This window comes from Augochlora pura, chromosome 3 (assembly GCF_028453695.1).
Source record: "Augochlora pura isolate Apur16 chromosome 3, APUR_v2.2.1, whole genome shotgun sequence".
NCBI classification, from domain to species: domain Eukaryota; kingdom Metazoa; phylum Arthropoda; class Insecta; order Hymenoptera; family Halictidae; genus Augochlora; species Augochlora pura.
The window spans coordinates 749,949-776,787 of NC_135774.1; the positions used below are offsets into that span (position 1 = coordinate 749,949).

At 51.4% G+C, this 26,839-nt stretch overlaps 1 protein-coding gene across 2 annotated transcripts in view; it reads left to right on the forward strand.

Moving 5' to 3' along the window:
- Window positions 1-26,839, forward strand: part of LOC144479030 (uncharacterized) — a 315,575-nt gene that overhangs the window by 97,176 nt on the left and 191,560 nt on the right. The gene's annotated exons all lie outside the window — the stretch shown is intronic.

A 26,839-nucleotide genomic window follows, 5' to 3' on the forward strand; every position in this document is an offset into this window, starting at 1 on the left:
GATAATTAATTGACCCCGCCGTCGGGGGCGCCCGTTCCAGGCCCGAATAATCGTCGGGTCGGGCCGAATAATCCTCTCGCGCGCGCGCAAATATTCTAAATGACCGTCTTAAATTATCCGCCGCTATCGCGGATAATCGAGCCCCGTTGGGGGAACGGTTTTATGCGAACGCTGTTTGCTCCCGCTCCCGCACCCGCTCCCGCGGCCAGAAGCCGCCGCGCCGGCTGCCGACGCGGAGCGGAGCGGAGAACCGTTCCCCGTCGGTGTTTCTTTCCTCGCCGCTGCAAGACGATACCTAGCCACGAGTCTTTTTCAGGTGGCTCGCGCGATTCGACGGGGCACCGAGAGAGCCCCGCCGTCCCGGTAAATCGCGCCACGGGCATGGTCTTTGCCCGTTCGCGGAAGGTGATAACGATACGGTACATTAGCGGCCGCGTGAATTTCTCATTAGTCATCGTCGCCGGCTGCCGTAATTTTCAGCGCGCCTCTGGCCTCGCGCACGCTTTCAGAGCCTTTTCCGCGACTCGGCGCGCGCAGAGATCGTTCCTTCTGGGCTGGCAGTTCTCGCTGAACCGCTCGAAAGGGTACACCAAAAAACCCGGCACGCCTCCAGCAACGAATTTATATACTGTATAAAATAAGCTACCGTACGAAGCTCTGATAGAACACTGGATCTGATCTACGAAGCGCCGTAGTTATTCAGATTTCCAGCGTTTTTATCTCCGCTGAAATCTCTGCTGTCCGCGGCTACCTCGATCCGACCTGGTTTCGAGGTAACTCGCCGCGGTAGTCGCCGTTGAAACGCTTAAATCGCCCCGCGTTCGACACCAGGCTACCGAACATGTCCTATTAATACCGCCTTAGCCAGCGCGATCTCGCCGGCGTATGGCGTATGGCGTACGGCGTACGGCGTATGGCATATGGCGTATGGCATGGGGACCGCGGCGGGTTAATGCACGCTTTTAACGCCCGCCGGCGGCCTGAAGTATGGAGACAGCCGCGCGATACGCGCTTTCACGGGACACAGAGAGCGCGGCGGACCGGGGTCCCAGGTGGGTGGATGTGGATATACGCCGACGCTGTAATCCTTCCGGATTGCGAGCCTCCTTAGACGGTAGATCGCCTGCGAACGTCTGGGAATGTGTCCGCGGATTAGACACGGAGGTTGGACGGAGCCGTGGCGGCTTTTTCAGGGTTGGACAGGGCGGATGATGGCCGGGGTGACTGGCCAAGGGATTTAGTGGGTGTCCTGTTTCCGAGGCCTGTCACCGCTAAGCAGATTTTCGGGAAATTTGTGGGACTGTTGACGAAATTGGAAACTATGGGGGTTTAGCGTTTCGGTGAGGCGACGTGTCATCTATAAGCGTGAAACGCGCGACTAAGTTAAGACAATCCTTAATTTGTTTCAAGAGCTGCCTTCGCGTTAGCTTAGACTTCTGTCGCAAGAATTCGATGGTAATTAAAAGCGGCGAGGTTAAGCAATGGCGTGGAATTCGCGACGATTCTTCTTAACGCACTCGCCGGCGTCGACAGGTTTCGAAACGAGAGCTAAAGAAGCATAGAAACCACAGCTGGGAAAAAGTCGTTCATCAGCGTTGCGAAAGCTGCAAAATAAATCTGGTCCCGAACGGGTTCTTATCGAGCACCGTGCTAATTTTCTTTCTACCGAACGTCATTAAAGAACCGCCTAAAAATTGACCGCGTAATCACGATTTCAGCCGCGTAATGCCATCATTGTCTGGTGCCCACACTCATCAATTGCCGCGGACAGTCGAGGAACCATTGTCTCGCTGACGGATCGCGGTCATTTCTCAACGGCCTCGTATTCACCCGTACCGCATAATCGACAACAACCCTCTCCGGGGACATTAACCCTTTCACGATTGCCGTTCTTTTAATTATCATTAGCGGGCCCCGAACGAAATTACCGTGCCACTGTCAACAGTCGTATTAATTCTTCTTCTCGGGGAACCGCGTCTTCCGATTCATATGTTTATTTGTCGGCGGCCCATCGGGGCAGGCGATGCAATCTCGCGATTGCAATCAACGCGAAACCGTTTTCTGCACGATAATCAAGACTTTGAGAAAGCTGGGACGGAATTGCCGCGCTCGATTTAATTTGAAAGGGTCGAAGACGAGACAGGGTCGTATATATCGTTGATATCCGCGATTGAAAAATTGCATAAAATTACGAGAACCTTGAGAGAAAAGTTTCGCGTCTCTTTTTATCCGCGACGAAACAAAGCGCAACGTTTATTACGATTCGTACCGTGAACCCGTTCCGTGTCACAAAGCGCAGCATAGTTCGCTGCAACATTTCTTTCGGCGCATCCCCCTTTTTCTGCGAACTTGAATATTTGCGGACAATTTGCTCCGGTCACGAATTCCCAATTACCGAAAATTGCCCCGTAGATTTCGGTTCCACGTACCCGGAATGTTTTCACGTAATTTTACGTTCGACGTGTCGTTGTTTCCCCCCTCTCCCCCGGTTATTCGACTGTAGGGGATCGATTGCATAAAAGAGCGTGACCACAAAAAATGTTCTCGATCTCTTCCAGATATTCCCTCCTCGGCGGATCCCGCCTGCTCGAGAAGGGAGGTTCGGGAATCGATGACTCCCCGGGTCGGCTATATAATCCTTTCGGCGTCTTCCTTATATGGAAATTCAACGTAAAAAGCCGCTGCCAGGTTCTGTGTCCCTGCGGTCAGCATCTGTGATGAACGAAGGTGACACCGTGGTCAATTCCGAAGCGCATTTTATCGAACAACGATATGTCGATGTCGCGTATTATTAGACACAGCTTTCGGAATTTTCTGCTCGGTAGGAAAATCGTTTTCCTATCCGCTCTACCGTATCAATAATTTTATTAATAATTTCGTTGCGAAATACCGTCGCAAATAACGCGCCTATCTTACCGGAATCTCCTTGAACTATACAGGGTGTGGCAAAATTAATTGCTCTGTAAATCGTCTGAGGCATATGACAATGTATCTCAGATAGTATGCCGAAATTAATTAATTAATAACGAATATAATATATTCATTAATAACGGCACTCGGCCAATTCCCTTATCGGGCCGAAAAACAGTTTCAACACCCCTAACAGTTTCAACAATAATTCCTCGTTGGCCCCGGCGCGGAAAGAAATACGGCGCCATTAAAGTCGGACGATTTATCGTACGGTCACAGTCGAGCAATAAAACAACGCATATATTTTATATATCCGCCGCGCGTAATCGACGTTATTGTTTCCCGCTGACTGCCGTAACTCATCGCGCGACGAGACCTCGTCGGCACTTCCTAATTCCATCGGCTAACTGTGCAATCCGGCGCGCCGCCGTGTTTCCCGGAAATGCCGCGAAAAATCGCGGGAAGTGTGACCGCGTGCAGCAGCAGCTTAAAGTCGCGATCGTTGTAGAACATTATCTACACGATCGGTGATTAGAAAGGACTTTTATCAGTGCTCGAGGCTCTCGCGGTTGCCGGCGGCGGTGCCGAAGAGTCCCCGGAATTCCGCGCGGGGAATTCTGCTGGAACCACGGCGTCCCGTCCCGTCCTTGAGGTGGGCCGAGCACTCCTCACTCATGCGAGGTCGAGGTCGAGAGGCCGGAACAGAGAGGGCCACGGGGAATTCGAGGTGCTCGAGGCGTTTCGACGACTCGTCATAGAGAATACCGGCGGCGGGGTTCGGATAAAAGGGAATCCGTGTGCGTTCGGCGGGAAACGGCATGTGTACCTGCTACGCCGCCACCACGATCGGAATCTCTGCAAGCCACTTCCGTTATTTATGAACACCACCGTACCTCTGCCTCCTCTTTGCTCGCCGCGAAGCTTATTACGCGCCGCTGATACTCTAACGCGAGCTAATCGCTGCCGCGAGTGCTTAACCCTTGCGGCGCGAGCACTCTGTCCGCCGAGGCGCCGAAAATTTGCACATCATCAAAATGGAAAGGGTTGAAGCATACCTCACTCGTCTCTTGCAATTTTCTCTCATCGAGAAAATCACAGCCAATCGACAAAACTATAATCGCATTAATTCGCGCAGCTATCTCAGACTCGCATAATTACTTCTCCCTGCTAAACGGAACAATAACACGCGCTCGGTGCGAAGGGGTTCCCGACTCGTGGTCCTCGTTCCGATCCCCGGCTAAAAATAACCCGGCCTGGACATTAAACGTTTTATTTTGAGGAGCGGTAGCTAATGAAGGGTTAAAAATTCTGGTCGTCGAACTTTCCACGTGTCCGGGCCGGTGGATTTTGACGGCGCGAAACAGATGGTTTTATAATGGAGTTAAACGATTGCCGCGGAAGTTTCTGATAAACACGCGAGATTACCGGTCAAGTGTTCCCCGGGCGCGTAGCTTTTTTACGTCTTTACAATCGACTGTTATAAAAATACCCGGGAGACACGATTCGCGTTTATTAGCCCTTCGCGATTCGGCGCACGGATTATAAAACCCCGGCGAAATCTCACGGCGGACCCTCGCGCGTCCGAAGAATTACTTTTACGAGTGCAAGGACCCGCGCGAGTCGCGCATTCCTGCGGAAAAATTCTGCCGAGGTTGCTCCGTTCGAGTCGCGCAGAAAAATCATAAGGAAAAGGAGTAGATTTTCAACAGCTAGTAAAAAAGGCAACAGCAAATTTTTCAAATATATTTGGCTCTTTATGAACTAAATTATTTTTAGAATCCTTTTAGTATTCGACTTCCCTGGTTTGTCAAAATCATGTATCATCGCTTGCGTTCTAAATTAGAGAATATAAATGATAGAGGATCCACGTCGATCGATCTACGACTTTACGATCACCGCTTCTTCTCAAATAAATGATTACAAATATCCCGGCGAAAGTCTGCCCGGATTACATTCGTGGCAGCGCGTTTAGCTTTCTATATTATAGTCTGCTTATATGATAAAAATACGTCGGGGCATTACGGCTTGCCGGTCCAGTTGGCCTATAAATGATAGCGATTCGAATTACCAGACATCGCGGCACGTTCCTAAATAGTAATCTATTTGGATAGGATAATCGATCAACGCCAGTTATCCGACCGATCCTGGTTCAACCCCCACTCGGTCGAGTCGATCAACCGACACCACTTCCTCGCTACTTAGAAAAGAACGCACCGGCCTCCTTGCACGAAAGTGGACACAATGAACTAGCTTGATCGCTGACTCAGCCGCGAAACTCTCGATTTTTCACCGAACTCTGCAATTTACCCCCGCGCGCCTCGCGGACCGTGGCCGGGGCGAGATCGATAAATCACAACGAGCGAGCGCGCGCGCGCGGGGACTTTTCCGACGGAGCAGGACGTGTTAATTCAAAATATATCGACCGGTCGGATTCGTGCGGCAGATAAATGATCCGGTGAGCTCGATAACGCTCGAAAACTTGCTCCTTTCCCCACTAGGCGATCCGATAACGAAAAACTCCCCGGGATCTATGATAAATTAGCTGAAATACTCGGCCTCGCTCGGTGGACATTATTACGCGCGCGCAGAGATTTATCAACCGTAGAGATTATTTCGGATTTACGTTGCTCCGGCTCGTCTCGAAAGCAAAACGAGCTATCGAAACAAGCCAACAATTTTCCCTGATGGTACCAACGGGATCCGGCCGCGTGCTCCACAAACGGCGTTCGGATTCGAGGAGGAAATCGGATCGGTTGCCACAGGAGCAGGAGCTAATACCCATCCTCGGCGCGCAACAGTTAATGATCGCGAAACAGAAGGTATCATCAAGCCATTAGACGGGGCGCGAAGGGAGGTAGACGCGGGAAAGAGAGTGGAGAAAGAGAAAGAGAGAATGAGAGAGAGAGAGAGAGAGAGAGGGAGGGAGGGAGATTTTTCGCCGACAGATTCAGAGGCCGATAACTGTCGTCGCGTTCGCGAAGGGAAAGAGAGAGCCGGTAGGCGTTTCCGTTAGACCGTAACGATATTGTCAGGTTGCATAAGGGGGGGCCCCTCCGGTTATGACAGATTACGAGCGCATAAATAATGGCCGCGCGATTTTGGTCTCGCGTCTTTCGGTGTCGGGCCGCGCTCGGGTCGCGTCCGGGCCGCGCTCACGTACACGTGCCGGCACGCACGTGTAATCCGTGAGCTCTCGAGCCGTGAGCCGTGGAGGAGCCGTGCCGGCCGGGGCCACGGAGGCTCGGAACCGTTGCGGTGGGTAGGTATATCGAGGCGAGTGATCTACGGCGGGATCCGTAGATCGATGACTGACCGTGCCGACTGAACAGCTGCTGCCGGGTCGCGGAGTGACCCCGGGACCGAGGTTGATCGATGACTTCGACGATGACCCCGGCCAGAGAACGATCGCCCGGCCACGGCCGGCATTCTTCTGCTTTGATCCTCTTCGTGAACACGAAGCAGGAACTCGCGGGACCGCCGACCGACGGCCGGCCGTCTTCTGCCGACGACCGACGACCGACGACCGACCGACCGACCGACCGCAGAGACCGCTCGTGCTCGGACGGTGACGTTCCGTCGGCGCACAGGTTGCTATGCAAACCGGTATACATATAACTACGTCGCTAACTACGATTTCCTCTCCGCGATGATACGCTGCGTGTCGATAGCTCGATAGCCAACCGAGATCGATACGACGACGTCGGCGACGGCCCTCCGTCTCGACGCTATTCGGCCGGACTTGTTGCGCGGGCGTGGGCGGTTCTATAGGGCGACTGCGGACCATGGTCGCATGAGCTCGAGGAGCTCTTCGGAAAGACGCTCGTCCTCCACCAATTCTGATAAGATATAGTCACATATTCTATTCGTGATAAAACAGGATGCTAGAAATTTATTTAACAGAAATTATTAACAGGCTTCCCAGCGGTTGGATACTATAGTATTACCAGTTTACAAATTTTGCCGATTTACAATATCACCGTATGACCCAAAATAAAATGATCCAATGGTAGGCGAACACTGAAAGGTTTCTAATCGGCATTGCAACATCGATTAGAGAGAACGTTAAGGCGATCGTATTTATATACCCAGGACAAATTTTTCGAAAAGTTTATCGCTTTATGCAAATCTTCTGCTACTTTTTCAAATCGTTTCTCCTTTATTCATTTAATCGCTCCCCAGTTTTTCCAGTCGCCCGCCACCATAAACATCAGTGGAGTGTAACAGATTTCTTATGTTCTCGCGGCAACAGTCCCGCTGGTTCGTGACGAAATATCGCTGGAAATACTTGCGGCATTCGCGAATCGATGTTTAATGAAATATGAAACACTAAAACCAGATCCTTCTAAATTTTATGATGCGTACGGTGCACCCTGTAATTGCCCCATAAAATTTAATTGGAGAGCTTACACCACTTTGTGGTATCGAGGACAATCGTGAATTTAAATGTCGTTTCTTTCGGGAATAAATTGTAATCTAAAAACTAATAATGAACTCAAATAAAAGTCGAACAAATTCGACTGAATTTTCTATATAGCCTTGTTGCAATAATCGGAGAAGAAGAGACGAATTTTCGATAGAAACGACTTCCATTCAGGTTCGTGGTCTCGGCGATTGATTTTACAGTCGACAGGAAATTTCCTCTCGTTTCCTCGAAGCGTTCGAGAATGAAAATGTGCATCCGTTCGTTGTCCGGCGGCATCGCGGAGTCCATTATCTGCTCGTTGCATTCTATTAAGTCGGGCGGACGTTTAAAGGCGATCGGGAGGGGAATCGTCGGACGGATAAGAGCTGTCAGGTTGGCAGCCGGGACCGCGATACCGCCGAAATTAAGTTCAGAGAACTGTAACGGTAACGGTAAATCGCGGGGACGTTCCTGTAGACGGGAAATTTTACACGCGTGCCACCGGTAAAACGATCCTGCCCCCACTCCTTCAACTCGAAACTCGTTGCTGCCTCCGATATAAGCTCTTCACGCGGCAACGCCGATTCTAGTCACTTGTAACGAGCACCGTGCCGGATTGTATCGCAATTACCGGTAAACAAATTGCCCCGTCAATTTCGCAAATTGCAGGTTCAGAGAATGAAATCTCACAATCTGGACTGCAAAGTGTGCGCTACCTCCGTTCCGATCGCACGCACACGCGCCCCGGCCTCCGTGCGGTTATGCACGTGCTTGCATCTCGCATCTCGCATCTCGCATCCCGCATCTTGCATCTCGCGTCTCCCAGCGCGCGAGCGCGCGCGCTCTCTCGCCTTAACCGCCCGGCTTTAATGCGCGTAAACGACGCCTCTACGGAATTAGCCGAGCAGCCGAGGAGTACGCTAAATTCACGGTTTTATTTTCGGTAGCCGGCCGATTGTTGATCGTTCGAACAATGTTGCCCTCGCGAGTCGGGCCGCGAACACCGCTTCCTGGTGCACGGTTTAAACGACGCCTGGAGTCTCGAGCCTTTCGATAATATTTAGAGCCTGTCTGGGGTAATTTAACTTTCGTCGACGCTAGTCGGCGCTGGGCGCCAGCATTGTCGAGGGTCTGGCTCCGTGATCCGGCGCAAGTTCTGTCTGTTTCCGGATCACGTGCTTCTACTAAAATTACATTACTTCCTTCGGACGATTGGGATTGTTTCGACCAAACGAATGCCCCTGCTAAATAACTCATTAATGCATACAATAATGCTAACACGTTAATAGTTATCACAGAGTGTAGACGCATTGCCAAGACTCGTAGATTTGCATAAATTTTTCTTAGAAAAAATTCCACGCCCTTTTTTGACCGATTGAAATGACTAAGAATAGCAGATAAATGGCTATAAAGTTTTTGGATCGTGGAACGCGTCCTTGATTTAGGGTGGTTAGGGCGGCACGGCACGTCCTTGTAGTTCGTCAAACGATCGATGGAGGAAGTTGATCCACGGATCGGCAGTCCCATTCATAGCCGCGTTTCCTCGTTTATTCCCCCGTTGGAGGGTCCCTCGACGTCGGCTCGCCGACTGGGATCCTTTGTGACGGGATCGGCCAATAAAACCACCCCGTTCCGCCGGCTACTGTTTACCCTTGAGCGCGCCGTAGCCGCGGACGAATAAACTCGTGATACTTACGGGAGTGCATACGTGGGATGGTTTACCCGTAAACTGCTTTGCATACAGTAACGTGGCCGCGTTCACAACGGCGAGCCGCCTCTCTTTGCCGTCGGCTTACTTTCGATTTTCTTTGTGAGCACGCGGACCTGCGACCGCTCTCCGCGCATACCGATGCACACGCATCGCTGCCGCCACCGCCGCCGCAACCTGCGTGTATTGTCATTGCGCACCCGTGAGCTATACCTACGTGTAGGCAATGCCTGATGACGTTGCGAGAGGAAAAAATCGATGCGAGTAATGATATCGAACATGGGAGGCGATGCTTGGACAACCGTACGAGTATCCAGCCGGTATTCCGCTGCGAGACGCGTCTCTTTCAGGCTTCCTCGAACGCTCCTTCACGCGCCAACTATAATATGGGGTTCTCCAGTAAGGGCTGGTCGATTTTGAAATGGAATAAAATGGGCTGTGTACGAGGTATTAGCGAATTTTTTTCTTTTTATTTGAAAGATCCACCAGTCCCTAATGGAAAACCCTATACATTTCTGAAAAAAAAGAGTGGCACGTGAAATTGATTAGCGATCGAGCTATTATTAGAAATTTTCCAGCCGGAGAAATTGCTTCTAAGAGATGCGATTCAACTCGAAGAAGATCGACGAATCAAGACGATGAAACTGCTCGGTTGCGAGCGGCTGGCAGAACCGAGACATTAACGCAAAATTAGGAGGCAAAGCCACAGATCATTAGGTTGAAAGAAGATTTCAGCCGAACCTGGAGCACCGCCAGTTCTTAGCATCTCCTCTGTACGTAAATGCTGAAGGTTGCTTCCGTCGCGGTACTCATCAATAATCTCTTCCCGCCCATTTTCTAATGCTCGCCACCTCTTAACGACTGTCGTCCGAACCCCGCTCGCCGGACTTTCCCCGTACGCAAATACGAATTCTTTTTTGCCACGGTTCTTGCTCGCACGAAATCGTATTAAAACGCGCGCGTTTCGAATTTTGGACGGTCTTCTTGCGACGCGACGCGCTCCATGATTAATAATACAGTGTAAAACACGAAAGGCTTATGCAAATGACTCGAAAGTTGTCGCGCATTAAGGACGATGCCGCAGCAGTTTTGCAGCCCGGTTACGACTAAATATCTCTCGCGGAGGGCGAGTCGAAAGGGGAGGAGTACGCTCGCTTGTTCACCGACTCTTTTAATGACGAAACCGCGACGCTGATGTTGATTAACTCTGAATGACGAGAGAGCGTACAAAGAGGGACGATCTGGATGCCTTAAATTTCGTTTCTCGTCTAAACTAAGGTACTTGATGTATTTTTAATTCATTAAAATTGAAATGATTAAAATCTAAATTTTTCCAGTATATTTATCGGAATAAAAGTAGACTTAATACTTTAAACGAATCATTTAAATTAAATATCGTAATAACGATTTAGCCTATCTCGCAGATTGTTTCTCAGTATATGAACAAAGCAGATATGCTTCGTAGCATCTGTATAAACCGTAGGTACAATTAACTTCGAGGTAATCCATCTCCATTTGCAAGATACAAGCGGCGTAACCATACATAATCTCGACGAATCAAACGTAAACCTTGGCTTTAGCACGGCCGATTATAAGCCGTGAATATCCAATAGAATCGCGTACGCCTTAGCAGAAAGTCGTTGTTTTTCGAAATTTCTACTCGCGAGGCTCTACACCCTGGTAATTGCATCCGATTCCTCGTTGCGAACTTCCCGGCCGATATGCATTATTAACACCGACTGCGGATTAAAATATTCATGAACCCCCGTTCAACCCTAATCAACGATCCTTGGACTCGTCTCTCCGCGTAGGCCATAACAAGAGCTATAACGTTATCTTGTCTATCACGGCATTTATAATATACTTAGACGCGATAACGCATCGAGGCGCGCGTTGAATTATGTTTATTAAAAACGTGTTCGCGTTCGTTCCTCGCTATTCATTATAAATCGTACACGCGGGCACCGGGCACGACTTCTCCGCCAGCCATGAATTTAAACGCTATCCTTCGCTCCTCGTTTCTTTTTTTTACAAGGAACATGCCAGTTCGGAGTTATCGGCGGGGAGCAATCACGGTGGTTAACGTGACTTTCTATTATGGTAATGGAAAAAGTCGCGAAAAACGTACTTAGAGATTGCTCGACCGTTGTTCGATTCCTTGTTTTAACAAATAAACGCTAATTTCAATTTATAATACATAAAACGGAGTATCGGCTGCGCCCATCTCGGTCTTTTTTAAGATAATGAGAGAAGAGCGGTGTTCACGGTGTTTATTAGGCATATCTTTTTACTCCTTCGCTTTTGCAAAATGCTGGGGAACGTGATTGGAATCAGCGCTATTATTGTACTTTCAAATAGACAGCTGTTTAAAAAAACGAGTATTAACATTAGAAATTTCTTTCAGCTGGCTTATAAAAATGACAGCAGTTACTCGAATTTAATTCGATTTTTTTAATACGCTTTCCAGCTCCTTTTAAAAAGTCCTTTCAAGACCTGCGCAACAACCAATACAACTATCATGTTCCAGATCCAGGCAGAGAAGCAAACCCAGCTTCCATTCAATTCTCATCGGAAGTAAAACAATGTAACGACGCGTGTCAGATGTTCCGCGCGTCTTCGCCGCGTCCGGGGTTTTCGCGATGTTCTCTCTCGCGATCGCAACAAAACACGGGCCGTTTAACGACACGATATCACGAACGCGGCGGCGGCAGCGGCGGCGTGACGTCGGCAACGGGCTCAATTATTTAGCAATCATTGCGGTCTCGCGCAATAATCGCCGCGATCCATCCACAAAACACATGCAGCGTCATGAATCCGCATGAACGGGCCGCCAAGCTGGAACGATCCCTGAACCCATTATCACGGTCCACGGGATGAACACAGGGACTGGTTGCGTCGTGGGTTGAACGCACATACAGAAAGGGAGAGGGAGAGAGAGAGAGAGAGAGAGAGAGAGGAGGATAGATGAAAAGAACGTGCACAGATGGAAAGAGAAGGATGTGTCGAAGGAGGGAAGAGGAGAGGACGCGAGGAGAGTTGAGATAAAGAAAGAAAGATTGCGAACTGAGTAGGATAAAGGAAAAGAGGAGACAGATGGAGAAAAGGGGGTATATGGAAACAGAATTAAAACGGTGTTGGACAAAGACTGTAAATCGTAATGGTAAAATGGTGTGTCGTTAAGGTAGGCGGAGACAATAAATATAGATCATCGAGGCAACTTTATAGTTACATATGTATTATGATTATGGATACGAGTTGTGGAATATTCGTTCTTCACGCTTGTTACGAGTATCTTGATGGCCGTACGATAAAGAAATATTTAAGGATCTCTGTCGAACACTATCTTTGTTGTAACAAAGGAAGAAGGACACGGAAGAAGAGAGAGAGAGAGATTGAGAGGATAGAGTAGAGAAGAAGGAAGATTGAGAAAGGAGAAGATGAAGAGGCCGGAAGAGAGAAGAAGAGAGAGAAAGAGAGAGAAAGAGAGAAGGAGGCCGTAGTCGTGGTCGCTTTGAAAGCTCCAGCCGATCGACCTTTCAGGGTTCAACGATCGGAGGTCGATCTCTCGTCCGATCTTCCGGGTGTCCTCTGGAGCGAGCGCATACCACGAGGAAGCACCCGGGTATCGAAGCGCAGGGTAATTTCAGCCCGGGACAGATCAGGTGTTACGAGCACCCGGGAGCGTATTAATCATTCGGGCCGCCGTGCCGCGCCGCACCGCGCCGCGCCGCTCCGAGCCGAGCCGTGCCGAGCCGTGCCGTGCCGAGCCGCGCCGAGGCAGGAGGAGGACTGAGGAGGACGCAGGAGGTCCGAGGAGGTCCGAGAAGGTCCGAGGAGGTGGTTCGCGTACGCGAACCCGGTATCCATAATACGCCTATCTCGTGATCAGCCGCGGCTTCCGCGGCTTTAAGCCCCGTGCATAGCGCCCGATCGCATATTGGCCCGTAATTACCGAGGCCGGTGCTCCCTTCTACTTTGGCCGCCGCTCTCTCGCCGAGGCTCCGCTTAGAATACACGCCACGCCACGCCACGCCACGCCACCTGCGCCCAAGGGACTCTACGGGGGTCTAAGCAGGAATGCCTGATCTTGGACACCACGCGAGGTCGTTTTCTGCCGAGCCGCGCTTCCGGCGCGAGCACCACGACCGATTACCAATAAGACACCGCGTGCTTCTGGCCACGGTTTTTGTCTCGGATCGGTGATTGCTACCGAGGTTGTTTCTTCTCCTGCCGAGCTGGGCGATTGGGGATGCTGTGGAAATGATAGGTTCGTGGAATACGAAAGCGTTTGTTTCTTCTCCAAAGTCGAATCCTTTTCCGCTGATGCAACCACCATTTGCGAGTCTAACTCTCTCTCTCTCTCTCTCTCTCTTTAACGCCGTTTCTCTTTCGCAATTGCAGCATTATCCGAACACGAGCGATCTCTCGATCCTAAGTAGAACAATGGATGTAATTTCTCAGGAGATTGGCAGAATCCGCTTCGAAAATGTCTGTCTGCCAGATACCTGACCCCACTCGCGCCGGGTTAATATTCCGATAGCGCCGAGCAGAAGAAGGCCTGCTCTGTCGTAGCCGTGGAAAGGGGTCGAGGTTCATCGTTTGGTGGTTGGCCGATTAAAGTGATATAAGGCCGCTGGCGGCGACGGCGTCGGCGAGCGGCGAGCTTCTTTCAGTGGCCGGCATTAAATTAGCTAACGAACTAGTCCGGCGCGGGCAGCGCCTAGCTTAATAAAAGAATATTCGAGCACGAGCGGCGGCTCGCTCGCTGCACGTATACGCGGACGCCGAACGCCGTGCCGCGCCGCGCCGCGCCGGTGTGGAAGGAACGAAGAGAGCGGGTCTCCGGGTCGACGATGATGCCCTCTCCGCCTCGGTCCCGTGGCGGCGCACAATCAGCGGAGCGTGCTCGTAATGACCATTACCGTCCGACTCGCTACCTCGCTACCTTCGGCCACCACGGTAATGGCTCGTGTCTGCCAACCTCTCTCGACCATGTGTTCGCCGATACACCTACTTCAGGGACGGATAACCGCTATCTGGCACCCTCCCCCTTCGCCGGCCACCATCCGGCTTCCTGGTGGACGTTGCACCGCCTCGCCGCACCGCCGCTCGTGCGGCATCGGGATAGATAAGGGAGCCCGGAGAGATTAACAGGCCTCCGCAGCCGCCGGCAACTTGAGACCCGCGTCGGATTTCATGGAATCGCGTGGGCATATTTCAGACGCGAAAAATGTTAATTTCTAGATACACCGGACGCGCCGCGCCGCGCCGCGCCGAGTCGCGCCGGCCGAAGGATAGCGAAATGCAGATGCTGCGAGACTAGGCCTACCTCGCAGGCTCGCCAACGTTCCGTCTCTCTACGAAAGAGGAAACTTCGTTTCTCGAGACTACGATAGACTGGATTATCAAAAATATTTTTTTAATAACTTTGGAGAGGTTTACATTCGATTGGAAGAATAGCAAAATTTCTTTTGAATAGCAAAAGTCTCAGCTTTTCCCAAGTTGACCGCGAGGAGGCAGCCCCCTTACCAGACCCGTCCAATCTTATCCCGTTAATTTCGAAATGTCTCGCAAACTAATTACGCTCGCGGTCTCTCGTTATCTTCAACTGCGCGCGACTCGTTAATTTTTTTATCTAAAATCGTCGTGACCCATATACGTGGCATCGTGTAGCGAGCGCGTTAACGCCACGCGGATCTGCGTCGATTCGTGTAATTCCCAGCATTAGAACGAGAAGAGGAAGGCGGCTGGGTTTTTTTGCCGGTACCGTGCGCAACTCTAATAACACGAGAACGGGTTGCGCTCCCCGAGGTTGTGCCCCGCGTCGAAAAAGCAGGGGCAGGAGTCCCTGAACAGTCGGGCGACCGCAAACAAAAAATCCCGTTGCTCGATGATTTCGTGGCGATTTGATTGCGAGGGTCGCTCGCTCGCCGCGGTCGCATCCTGAAGGCGTGTTTCCACCGTGGGGGCCAGGGTCTCGCAACGGTGGTCGCCGGCTAACCATTAGGACGCACGCCGGCGCGTACGTATAATGGCAATCATGTTAATTATTGTAAGTAGAGCCGCGCGCCACCGCCGCGGCCGCGGCCACAGAGGAGACCGACCGACCGACCGACCGACCGACACCGGCCTGCCTTTTCTCCTCTCTTTTCTCGTGGTGGTAACGGCGTGTGCCACCATTAAGGGGAGCGCCTTACCGTGAACGCACGCTATTCATTCCCTACGGAGAGAGACCCTGAAGGAACAACTTGCAAGAGGGAGCGCCGCGCCGGCCGAGAGGGGGCGGGGTGTGGGAGGGGGAGGAGAGGGTTGAAAGGAAGGAAGGTCGAACGAGCGAACCAGAAGTGCACGTTTGAACCGCATCCTCTCTCTAGCCCCCTGTACCGTAACGCGTCCTGTCAGGCCGTCTTATAAATAGGCATCGCCCGTTTATTCAGAATAGCATTGTTCGCTGATTGGAACGCGTCTTTTAGCTCCGCTGGAACCATTTGTGGCAATGGACGTCGATTTTTCCGCTCCAAAACTTACCGAGACCCATTCCAAGCCTCGCGATGCTTCCTACGTTCTTAACGAATCCAAACCGCGGCGTTGTCTAACTTTTAGTATTCAGTTTGGTCCACTGTAACATTTGTACAATTTATTTTATAGTACGATCTAAATGGCATTAACCTGCTGCACTCGAGATTGTATTAATTCCAAAGCGAAGACGTTTCTTTCAGCCTACAGATTTATCGAATATGGACGAATTGAATCGTATAAAAATTTTTTGAAAAATGATGCTGCAATTTTTGCCGCGTCCGCCAGAGTGCATAGGGTTAATATCGAACGACTATAATATAAAGTGAAAGAGGACTCTGATATTTTTCTAAGGCCGCAACCGTAGAATAGATGAGAATGCAGCGGGATTAACTTCCGTGACGATGAGGAAGGCTGCCCACCTTAATAACACACGCCGACATTTTCTTACCTCCGACTTAGACCTGGCCCATTGCTAACCGTCACGCTGGCGATCCTAATTAAATTGCCGCTAATTAAGATCGACCTTAATGCACGCTCTCGCGAGTTATATCGCCTATCACGAATTCATTTTCGCGCGTGCACGCCGCCGATCCGAGTTTCTAGAATGGCCGGTCGAATCGGCGAGAAACAGCCTTCATAAAGTAAGAATCGTCATGGACTGATATTTCAGCCGTCACGCAGCCCACGGACGATTCTTAATTGGTCTCCGGTGCGGCCGAGATTGTTCGCGTTGTACGGAATAATTAACCCTTCGCGGTATTCTACGAAGCACGCGTCGAATCTGGAAATGATATTTAGAGAATTATTTTTTGTAAAGCGTGGTTCGATTATCGGAATGTCGGGTTATGGTTGGCATTGCAACTAAGTTTGTACTTTGTCGCACGATTGGAGGAAGGTTAATTAGGGTAGAGATGAATGGAGGAACTATTTCAGAACGGTTCATTCACGGCGGAACAAAAGAACGGCTAATGAAGCAATTTCGACCACGGAACGAGATCCCTATCGCTGGCACGGTGCTTTGGAATCTTCTGTTCGCTTTTTAATTATTTAAACGTGTAATTGCACGCGATCAGCGCGGCACGCACGAGCGAAACGGATGGCTCGCGAAAACGTATCGTTATGGCAACAGCTTCTACGCGCGCTTAAGCCCTCGCGCAACGCGCCCCTGATAATTAGATAAAATGATACACGCCGCGGCGCACACGAGCCACGGACGAACGCGGTCACTCCGACTACGCAGTCCTGCCGAGTGCTGTTAATTGGGCTGCGTCTAATTAGGGGTCGCGATACCTGACGATTCTTCGCGGAGACGGGAAATTCGAGCGTTCGAAGGAACAGCAATTAGGATAAGGGCGAAGAAGAAAAAACAACCCTAAGTCAAGTGTATCGAGGCTGTATCCAGTGGCATAATTCTCGAGTTAGTATTCTCGCTGAACGGAACAGCTCCTATTTAGCAAGCGTTTCACACTTTGGAACACGAGTTACTTGTGCTTTCCTTTTCAAAGTTTCTTCTTCGTTAAAGACATTTATTTTTCCCCATTAACCTTAATTTATTTCGCACCGTTGCTCTTGATACCGTGCGCACCGGACCTCGAGTGCACCGAGAATAATGAAATTATTTGCTACGCGTTTCACGTTTGTATCCTCTACGGTAATTAAGGACATCTACGAATCTATATTCATTGCACGCGATTGCGTTTGCAGTTTCAATTTATGCAAAATCTTTCGACAATCGAATCATTCGGCTAGCAAATGAACAAAGTGCAACGCATGATAGATGCATCTGTTCGATGCGCGGATTCTGATACCCGCTTCGCGTTGCCATTATCGCGCCGCGTACGAATTAATTTCTTCAGCGCGGTCGTTGAAAAATGAATTTCTAAGAATCTCGTAATAATATATGACGGATACGTGTGAACAGAATAACAGTTGCCATGTTCGATAACAATCGGGAATGTATAATGAACGAATGAATATTCTGAAGAGTGTTGGGCTGACATATAATAGAGAAATGGAAGCGGGAGTTATCTTTGACACAACCTCGAGTCGTTCAATGGTGTCCGATTAGCATACGCGTTCGACATTTGCATGTTCTTGAATCTATAATGATCCGTAAATTGTTCTTATCGTTACGATTCGGAACATCATCTTTTCTATGTTTTATGATAATGCAGGATGAAGGAAAACGATCGCGCGAGCGTCGAAGCGTTGTTTCAGAAATTGTGTAAAATATTTGAACGATTCGACTTCTACATGGAATCAAAATTGTTTAACATTTCGGATGAGAATTTTTGTCTTGGGCTCGAGAACAATGTCTCGGTGCCTTTATCGACCTGCAGCAGAGACTGCGAGTGCTAATTGGCAGACTCGCGTGGAGCAATAGCCCGATCGTTTGATCGACCAGACTCTGCTTAGCTTCCTCTCATTCTCCCGTCACCAGGAGCAATTTCACACTAGCGATTTCCACAGACGATCTTTCCCACACGCGACAACGCTGTCCGTCCTCCTCGATCCACGATAATCCTCTCTTTCTCCTCCGCTCGCGCTGCCCTGCGTACATTTCGCGTGTTTCTCACGCAGCGGAAGAGAAGCTAGCGAGTGAGAAACCAGCGCGATCGTGTCTCCCGCCATCGGCAAATTCGTATAGCGAGACACGCCTCCTGTCATCTGGCCACGCTGTGTACATATACCCACACAACGCAATCAAATTGTCAACTCCTCTTACCAGATATATTACAGAAAGCCTTGAGATAATTCCTCCTGGACTCGGAAGTCGTCGATTTTCAGCAGAGAAATTTATTTCCACTTTCAACACTTTGAGGGATGCAATTTTTCTGTCGCAATTGATTTTAGCGAAAAGCTTCATGCTTTTTTTTCCCATCGCTTCTACTCGTCACCCTTAGCAATACTTAAAATCTAGTGTTTCTATAAATGAAGTATATCTTCTTAAAGTCGTAGCTTCTGTCTTCAGCAAGATTTGATACGTTTATGAAAAGAAATGAGTGGAAGAATAGTAGAAAAATGGAAATATTTTTAAGAAATATCCTGATGTCGACTTTTCTTATCACGGCACAGCCCTGATCGTATACTGAAACCCGAGTGCCCCTCGGTCACTCGTAGAAACGTTTCTCCCCGGCGTCAAGCAACGGCGAGGCGTTCTAGCGGTTCGAGTTGGTAATCTCGACTCGAAATGCACAGGATATCGTTAACGAAGCACGGCTCTGGCTCCCGTTCTCGCAGCAATGAAACGAATTATGGTAACGAACGAAAACACAATTTCTAACAATGTGTAACGTCCGGCTCGTTGTCGAGGATTCATTAGATCCCATCGAGAGGCTGCCTCGCGGTCGCGTTTAAAATTCGGACCGCGGCGCAGTCGGCAATTAATTACCGGGAAAGGAAGGAAGGAAGGAAGGATGGAAGGAAGGAGCCGGGATCACGGCCGCGTTTGAATTTCCACGCGAGTTTCTTTCGCGATCTGCTTGAGCCACCGAGCGTGGCGTTCGCATATAATCAGCGGGCCCGAGCCTCGATTACGCTTCCCTCCCTCCCTCCCACCCTCCGTCTTTCTCTTTTCATCCCCGCGATCGTAGAGCCGGACCGTTTCAACCGACTCGCCTTCGCGTTCGCGTCTAGCGCGGGGCAGAGCGTTCTTTTATTTATTTAGCAGGCCAGGAAGCCGTTCATTCCGCCGGCAGCCCCGCGGTAACTAATTAAAGGTCAGAACGCGCAGCCCCGGTCTTATCCGGGCTGCACCGACGCGGCTCGGCACTCGGCACTCGGCACTCGGCTCTCGGCTCTCGGCTCGGCTCGGCGCGTAAGCACTCGTTTCCGGCCCTCCGGGTCAACTTTCATAGGCGAACGATAAACGAGATGCCGCGGATTAAATCGCTCCTCGCTCCCGGCGCTGTTCCTTCTTTGGTGGCTTTATTAGAACGTTCCATTCTTACCCGCGGACTCGCGACGGATGCCGGACGATATAGAACCAGTCCGAAGCATTCCGCGAATTAAACGCACGCCGGGAACACCCGGTACAACTGGTTCCATGCTTCCTTTTTCGCGTCTTTAAGACCACACTCGTTCCAACGGTTTAGAATAAAATGCTCGGCCGCCCTGATGTCGATCGCGTATGCGCAACAGGAGCCTAGAATTTGATTTCCTGTTTAAAACTAATCGCACGATTTCTTTTGTTCCAGGTAAGTTCCAGTCCCCGATACATGTACGGAGCTCAGCCGGTAACTGGCTTTAGGCACCGTAAGTTGGCAATCCAGACTACCATTCTGTATTTGAAAAATTCAATTCTACTTGTTGTCCGTTGACTCTCGATCGGGTAGGCAGGAGTAGGCAAGCATCTAATAGCCGGTCCAATTTGTCCGGCGTTTCGTAAGCCGCGGGCCGGTTCGGTTCGGTTCGGTTCACCTTGTCTAACGATACGGTGCGCCGGCGACGATCGGGTACGCCGATGATTTAACGATGCCGAGATGCCGTGCACGCAGCCGCGATTGAAATGGATGGAACGTCGTCCCGGCTAAGACGGGCGGCGATTCCCCGCGAGCTCGCGCGCGCGCGCTCGCGAGAGAGGTCGAAATGAAATCATTAGCCGTCGAACGAGAGCCGGCTCCGGTCGCCGCTAATGGCCGCGCGTATATACCGGCTAAATAATGGTATTGTACCGATCGGATTTCTATCGTTAACAAGCCGTGGTGTGTCCGCGTAAAAAGATATCGCGGCTGACCGTAACTCAGCCGCTCCCACAATGAGCAGCCGCGAGCGGCATCAACGCACTTCGTTATTCGCCCCGATCGACAGAAAACCGGCCGCCTTCTAGGGCATGCCAGCGCATAACGCACGACTAATGGAGCCGAGACAACGGATACCTGCGTGCACGATGCTATTTACCCTGCCCGAGGTACACCGGACCGGGGTATATTACCTTGGGATCGCCGACACAAGCTTCACGGGTTCCGCGGGCAGCGCAGTTTCTGCTGCCGCGAGCTCCGTCGGTGACGGAATAAGCCGATTCTCCGGCGAAGGTGTCGCAACGCGAGTTGTCAACCTGTTGCCTAGGCGTTTTCTTAGAAACAACAAATGAATACTTCTCTTCGTCCAAGTTGTGTTCCGTGCAGTCTCTGCAAATCATTTCTTCGACTGCAACAGTTTGAGGATTTAATTCCACGTTGCATCGTATATTCATTTATTTCATTTTATTTATTCGAATGTCTGCGAGTCGCATGCGATCCGAGACGGTGAACGCGAATAATCAGCGCAATCAGCGCCGTCGAATGATTCTGTATCAACGGTACGCATCTCGCTATCGGCAATAGGAATCTGTATCCGGGCCGAAGAAAGAATTTCCAGGCGATTGTCGCTAACAAGCCTCTCACAGGCAAGAACTCAATTCGTCCGGTGTAAAATTCACGAATGCTCCCCCCCCGGCACCATTAATCTCCGGCATACGGACCGCACAATATCAAGAGACAAGCGCAACAAGCCGGAAAGTTAATTAAGTGACGACTGAATGGCCGGTTTCGCGCTCCCGATAATCAGATTTCCCGTCGTAAATTAAGAATCGTAAATCGCGGCCGCGACAAATGTCGCCGGCCCGCAACTCGACAGATTATTTAACAAATAATATTACGTCGAAGGGGGCCCCGGGGAGAAGGCGAAGCGCGCGCGATAGAGGCGAGCGCGACGCTGGTTACAAACGGTAGAAAACCAGTTACCGGATACCGCGGGGAGACCTTACATCCCGACAAGATCGACCTAATGGGAATTTATTGAATCGATGAAACTTTGTTCTGTGTTGCCCGTGGGTCCCACGAACGGGGCCGAGAGCGCGCGCGCTATGGAGAGAGAGAGAGCGAGAGAGAGAGAGAGAGGCCGCGTGTTTCGCGTAAGAAACGGCCGGAGAGATCCACAAACGAGCCGCTCTTCGCGACGCGGCGTGTCGCGCGCCGCTGAACCAACGCTCGAATGCGTATGTCGGACTATGAGGCCCCGTCTCTCCGTCTCTCCTCCGTCTCTCCTCCGTCTCCAGCCACGGTATCCTCGGCCTCGAGTGCGTTACCTTTTTACCTCTGCAAACCTACTCTACTAGGCCTATCCTCCGCGGCGGCGTTTACATAATCCCGGGAAATTTATATTCCAGCCTCGCTGGTCCCGATTCCCTTTCTAAAGAACGCCGAGATCGATCTCGGACCCGATCCAACCGCGCAGCATTTGTTCGACAATGAAATGGAAATGTTCGCCGCTGATTGCCGTGTGAATCGGCTTAACGGACTGGCTGCTAGCTTTACGAATGTGCCTGTCGTCCTGGCCTCGCGGATCCGATTTTATTGGACGGGCGAATCCGACGCGGCTGCCGAGCGGATTTCGTCCTGCGCATTTTATAGGTTCGATCACCGAACGAGTCTACGGTTATCCGAGTTCGAACGTTGCTTGTCAAATATGGCTTATTAATAATTCGGGGAACGTTGGAATCGGCCCGGAGAAAATTTGCAAAAGGGAGGATTCGCGCGAAAACTGTGCGAGGACAGTATCGTCGCAGTGGCGTAGCTGCGGAGTCCGAGGATCGGTAGAACAAGACGATAAATGCGTGCAGAACGTCGCCGATGCCGGTCGTTACTTTCAATCAAGCGTTTCTCGTTGGGTAGAGCATGTAGCGGTCCCCGCGGATATTCGATCGATCGAACGTATCGAGCCGCGGATATTCGACCTGAATGCCAGATACCGATTTATTTATCGAACCTGTCCCGTGACGTCATAGTCGGATCGGCGGCCGGCGGCCGGCGGCCGTCACCAGCGGCTACCCGCTTGCCACGGCAAATAGGTGAGGAACGTTGTTAATTGCCGCGACGGTCGCACAACCGGTAGCTGGGTTAATTGCCACCGGCGACGTGGACACACACGCGGGCCCCCCTCTAATAACACAGTCCGCGTTTTCTTTTCTCTTCTCTTTGTTTTTGGTGCATGCCGCATGAAATGGAACCTCCCGCAATCTGTCGCCGTCTCCGGGACCGTGATCCGCGCTGTCCGCTCCTGGAGGCTGGCCATTATTACTAATTATTGGCACTGGCCGTGTCCTTTCTCGGCGACGATCGATCCCGCGCCACGGAGTGTCTAATTGCTGGCTGATCGAGCCACTCCGGAATAATTACAGAAACTGGTTTCTAATGGGTGTCGGGAACTTTCAACCCCTCTCGAAAAACCGTGAGATATATAGTACGCTGCGCATCCACGACGGTGGTTATTTCCATTTTCCGAAATGGGCGTTGCTTAGAATTTCTTGGCCATCGACACAATTTTCACCACGCGATTCATCAATCTTCCAGCATGCCAGCGGTACTGTGCCGAACTTCCCTATTCGATTATTCCACCAACGCCCTAATTGTCTTCGGTAGTTTGAAATAACTACGTTTGACCGTAGACTTTGACGCACGATAGACTATGTTAAGGCCGTGCATCGTCAGGACAGGGGATCGTCGCCAATTGGAGACGATCTCGCCAGCATCGCCGTTCCCAGAAACGCGGATCGGTCTAAACCAGTTCGCGTTTACCATTCGAAATAATATTTCACCGGTCCGTAAATCTTGGCCGCGAGCGGAAAGAGAGGAGACAGCTAGCAGCTCCGGCAGCCCGAAAAAGAGGATCGCGTGCCGCGTGGTACCCTCGCGAGGGATCCCAGCGATTTCCTTCCGAATGGACAAAAAATTCGAGACGCCTGGCATCCACTTTGGGTCAGTCGGCGAATTGGCGGACCGCGAACACGAACGGGCCGGTGAATGGAGGCGGGCGAGCCGGTGAATGGAGGTAGGAAGGAAGCGAGGGGGGGAGGGCAGAAGAGGAGGTGGAGCGCGGTGCGTTCGGACGCGGAGGAAGAGGAAGAAGATGCGGAACGAGAGAGGATGATAGTCGCGCGGCGTCGGCGTCGTTCGGCCGGTCGCGTAACATAACGTGACGTGTGAGCGATGCTTACTCTCCCACAACGAGGCACCGGTAGTAGATGATGCTATAATGGTTGGGAGTCGGACATGTGAGCGCGGACAGGAAGTCCAGGTACCTACGAGCAAGACGCGCGGAGTCACGCGGATCTTCGCATGGAGGCCCTGCAAACCTCCTACGTGTCACGCAACTCATTCACCAGCTTTTCTACGTTGCATTAAGTACCATTATCCGCGGAGTAGCCGGCCTCGGCTCCGAGCACGCATGCGTCTGCCTTAAATAATTAATTATCCCTAAATGATATGCGGCCACGGACGTCGCGCCGCGCCTCGCCTCGCCTCGCCGGCCTCTCTCTCTCCTCCTTATTTCTCTATTTTTCTCTCCATCCCCCTATGTATCTATTCCTCTCTTCTCCTCTATCTCTCTTTCTCTCTTCCTCTCCGCACGAGCTTATCACGGCGAGTAACCGTGAAGTTGTTTACTCGCCGGGGATCTCTATGAATTCATTCTGCTCCTTCCTTCCTGTCTTCCGTTTTTGTGGAGCAGCGTTTCACGCCGCGCCGACAGAGTCTAGCGGAGTTCATTGACGGGAACGGAATGGTTTTAATGATCCCGGCGTGCCCTATGCAGGTTCGGGGTCGCGTGACAACCAAAATGGCGGCTTTTCCAGCTTGTAAAAGGACTCACGGTGTCTGCGCACCGGGAACACAGAAACAAAAAATTGCGCGAAGTTGCTAATTAGTCCGTCGCTTTTTCCGTTAACCTTTCGTCCTTTGCGGTAGCTCTCGCGACCATGCCGGGCAGAACTTTCGTCGTAGTTAACGCTTTATCTGCCGGCTCTAACTTCACAGTCTTCTGAATGGAGATAATTAGCAGTTTTTTTTTCAGCTTCTCGATCGCACCGCGGATAGCAATTTTCTGGAGCAGGACACGATGCGCGGTGCTTCCTTTCGGTTGGCTCTTGCGCTAGGTTGGAAAGTTCGTAGTTTCATCGATTCCGTGACTGTACAGTTTCTGCCGGGGGAAGCATTAATAATTTCCTACAAGAAGTCGGGAATTATTGCATATCTGTATAGATAAAGATATCATTTGAATTTTAAATGAAACGAACAACATCCTTATTTGGTATGGTGGCACACTAGGTTTCTTTTAAAATATCTCTTCCTTTTAATTTGCAATTTTCGCAGATTTCAAACACGCATTTATTCGACGCCGCTTTCTTAAATATACGTCGCGATAAAAATTGCTAAAGTGTCGGAATATGTATGGTCTGGATATTTTTGTACATCGTTGTAAATAATTGTTGCCCCGCGGTGGCACGGATGAAGATGGCAGAGCACAGCCAGCTATCTCGCCTGTATTCATTATCGCGAGCGTGGCAGCTCGTAAAATAGAAGCACGAATAGAATAGCGCCGAGTGTTCTCCATAACGCTGGCAGTCATTGTGGAAGGTCTCGTGGGATGTCGTTGACCCACGGACAGGAAGATCATGACGCGTTGCGTAAGAGGACATTATCGTAGAGCCGCGCAGCAGGTTACAATTTCATTCATGAATCCCTCTCTTCCGTTCCCTCCCTCCGCTCACGTGTATTTACTTTCTCCGAGCGCATCCTCGGATCCCCCTTCCGCGCTCTCGCCGACTTCGTTTTCCGACTTCTTTTATCTTTCTTCTTCCGTCCCGCCATTCCGATTCCCAGGCGCGCGGGCGGAGGACAAGCCTCTCTCTCCGGCTCTCCCGACGATCGTTACCCTAGAAAACGGACGACCGGACGAGAAACCGGGATAATTGAAAAAAATTATGCTGCTTTATTCGATTGTTACCGCTTTAATGGATCGGGATGCGTATACGGCGAGCATTTCAGGAGGAAACGCAAATATTTTATTTCAGCGCTTCGCCGTTCCTTGTCGAGGAATTTGCAAAGCCTTCTGTTACAAAAATGAAAGCACCCCTCTCCGATTTCCCACAGCCGGAACGTTTTCCCAAAAGCGGTGTCGGCAGGAAAAAACGAGGCCGCGGGACTCGGCGGCCATAAATCGATCGCGGCAACCGGTCGGACCGTGGGCCCCGGTGGCAGGAATTATAGCTCGGTGTCCAACCCCCGAAAAGAGAGAGAGAGAGAGAGACTCATCCCCGAGTCCCCCGGATTAAGCAAAAAGGTATCGACGAGAGCCCGGCGAAAACTGGCGGCTATATTCCGCGCGGCTTCGAAGCGGAATTTATAACGCCGCGCCGGAGTAAATCCGCGGGGCCCCGCGTTCAGAGCTGGCGGGTCCTAGCAGGCGGGGGCCCCGTCGCTCTCGCCGCTTTTTCCCCCGGAACGGTCGACCCGTGGCCCGGTCGGAATAAAGAACGGTGCCCGGCGTGTCTACAAGTGTGAGACAAGAGGGGCCCCGATATTACCGCCTTATAATAAGACAGTATCGCATGAACGGCCGGCATCGGGCCCCGCCACAGAGGGCGGTCCGAACAATGGGCTGAATATCCGCGGAGCGAGGCGAGGGGCCCGATGCGTCGCGGCGTCGTTGTGTGTAACAAGGAGCCACGCTCGCCGGATCGGCCGCAGCAGCAGTGGAAGCGGTGGAAGCAGTGGAAGCAGCAGCCGGGCCAGCGCGGCAAAGAGAGCACGGAGCAGCGTGCAGGGCGTGGATGGAGGAGCATGCACGCCATATATCAACATCGTACCGATAACGAGGTCCTCAGGAGGCTACCGGTCGTGGAGGACGCCGACGACCGCGCGGCCCGCTCGGCCCGCTCGGCACCGCTCGGCCCGCTCGGCACCGCTCGGCTCCGCTCGGATCGCTAACTTTGGTTCGCCCCGCGCGGACCTTCTTCTTTCTGGGATCCTGCTGCGGGGCTCCGCCGAGTGAAAAAGCGGCGACCGGTCCGGCGAAAACGGTTCGACACGTCCTGCTATAATTTACAGGCGGGGACGGCTGCGCGGAATTCCGCCGGATTCCGCCGCGTTCCGACCGTCCGCGCGTCGTGTCACCGCGAACCTGAAAGTCTATTTTCAGAGCCGAGATGACGGCCCACGAGAAAGCCCCGGTGATTTGTGGGCACCTCGAGGGGGCGGCGAGCCGAGACGGCTCGGTTATTTTGACGCGATCATTCCACCCGGGGTGGCTTTCGACGCGCTCCTTTGTTTTGGGTCCTCGCTGATCGAGAAACTGGGGTAGGTGATTCGCCAAAAAGGTAATTTCTCCTGCCAGTAGTTTAGACGTTTCTGCAACATTCTCCGCCTGTTAAGTATCCCCTTAAAGGGAAAATTTCGCCTGGTTTCGTTATCCGCGATCTATCTTTTCCAACGAGCAGCCTCGAGCAATTTCAATGGCGTCAGGATACGGGCGTAAAGAATTCT